This window comes from Silurus aristotelis, assembly GCF_946808225.1.
Source record: "Silurus aristotelis genome assembly, chromosome: 14".
Taxonomy (NCBI): domain Eukaryota; kingdom Metazoa; phylum Chordata; class Actinopteri; order Siluriformes; family Siluridae; genus Silurus; species Silurus aristotelis.
Genome location: NC_139587.1, coordinates 659757 through 662230, shown reverse-complemented (window position 1 = coordinate 662230; position 2474 = coordinate 659757).

Below are 2474 nucleotides of genomic sequence, written 5' to 3'. Positions count from 1 at the left end.
ATAATTCCTTTTTTACTCACTGTTAAACCTTTTATACTTGTGCTACTTTTTTCTTTCTGTCATTTCATCAGGTTTTGTATTAATGCTGATCAACGTAAATCATCTTTTAATATCATATTTTAATTAAAATACATTTACATTAAAATGAAAGCTGAAATAAAAAAGATTACCACCTCACAGTCTTTTAATGTGTGTGTAAAAATGATTTATTTCTATATAATTATTAGTAGATGCACTTTACTTTTATTATTTAGTAAGTGACCAATAATTTGATATGTTGATTGATTTTTTCTCTCTAAACCGTTTCTCGAGTGCGTTTTGTGTGTGTGGATTGTGTGTGTGGATTGTGTGTGTGGATTGTTTGTACGGTTTGTGTGTATGGTTTGTGTGTGTGGATTGTGTGTACGGTTTGTGTGTACAACATAAGGTATTGGACTTTAGTGGACTTTAGATTGGACTCTCAGGACCAGTGTCAGGTGGGGAAACTCTATCACTCTAAAGCACTGCCCCGACTTTGCTGAAGCCCTGAAGCTCTGATCCGCGTGTAACACCGGGGACGTGTGTCTGATCCGCGTGTAACACCGGGGACGTGTGTCTGATCCGTGTGTAACACCGGGGACGTGTGTCTGATCCGTGTGTAACACAGGGGACGTGTGTCTGATCCGCGTGTAACACCGGGGACGTGTGTCTGATCCGCGTGTAACACCGGGGACGTGTGTCTGATCCGCGTGTAACACCGGGGACGTGTGTCTGATCCGCGTGTAACACCGGGGACGTGTGTCTGATCCGCGTGTAACACAGGGGACGTGTGTCTGATCCGCGTGTAACACCGGGGACGTGTGTCTGATCCGCGTGTAACACCGGGGACGTGTGTCTGATCCGCGTGTAACACAGGGGACGTGTGTCTGATCCGCGTGTAACACAGGGGACGTGTGTCTGATCCGCGTGTAACACCGGGGACGTGTGTCTGATCCGCGTGTAACACTGGGGACGTGTGTCTGATCCGCGTGTAACACAGGGGACGTGTGTCTGATCCGCGTGTAACACAGGGGACGTGTGTCTGATCCGCGTGTAACACCGGGGACGTGTGTCTGATCCGCGTGTAACACCGGGGACGTGTGCGCTGTGATTCATTTCCATCCTGACGACTCCACTGAAAAGGACGGAGTGTTTTTTAAAGCCGTGTGAAATGAGGACAGTCGCGAGAGAAGTGTATAAATCACGCTAATGTTCATCGCTTCACTGAACTCATCACACCCAGGTGGCCCTTTACCCACAATTCCATGGGAAAAACAGCGACTCGGCAAAAAAAACAATGACCCACAATGCATTGGGGCAGGAGGAGGAAACCAGGCGTGGAAATGAAACGAGGCCGGTTCTGTGATTATGGAGATCTGGTGCTCGTGTCTTCACTTCCCTCGAGAACGTGTTTAACCTGAAACGTCACGAGTCTGTTAAAACACACGTCTAAACGCTTCGGTATTCTGGAGAAGTGACTCGGAATTAAGGATAGTTATACCAGGGGTTTATCCAATTTTAAACTTTATATTAATTTTCATTTTAAATTAACTATTAAATACTGGAAAATTGTTGCGGCGTAAAAATTATGACAAAGTAGTAAATTTCTTTTCCATTTCGATTGTTTCCATATATGGCCTCCAAAACACACCTTCTCTCCATATAAGAACTTGCTGACACTATCACAGTTTCATACATTTAGTCAGAGATTTCAGTGAATAAAAAAATTATACTTAATTTAAGATTAACTTCATTTCCAACTTTATTTTTAATTGACACACCCACATTTCCATATATGGAGTTTAAGCATGACCTTAATCAACACACCATATTTGCATATTCTGATGAAACAACACGCCTACATTATTGTATATGGACAGAATCACACTTCAATATGGAAACACACGTGTCTATTTGAGTTGGAAACACGTGTGTGTGTGTGTTTGATGTTTTTCACTTCAGATATATTTGAATAATAAAGGAATGAACGCTGGAGTGTTTTCTGTGTGTTTATAAACCAACTGTGCAGTCGTGCAAGAAACATCCGAACACCAGTGAAGTTTATTCTCTCAGTCTCTCAGCAGGGAGGTTGGAGCTGAATGACTGTGTGTGTGTGTGTGTGTGTGTGTGTGTGTGAGCGTACATGTCAATTGAGGACTGAAAAGCAAATTGGATGATATTTTAATATAAAAGTTGGCATGGTGTAAAATCTACAGAGACTGAAGTGTTGGTGTAATGGGACGCGACCTCATTGAGAAGTGCGCACTTCACTTAGTGTACTAGTGTCAAATAGGGAACTTTAAGCAGGAGGGAATATGATTGTGAACTCAACAACACAGAACAACCAACACATCCAAATTATAACAGCACTGCGCCATAAACACAGACAGACAGACAGACAGACAGACAGACAGACAGACAGACAGACAGACAGACAGACAGACAAATTGGTCTAG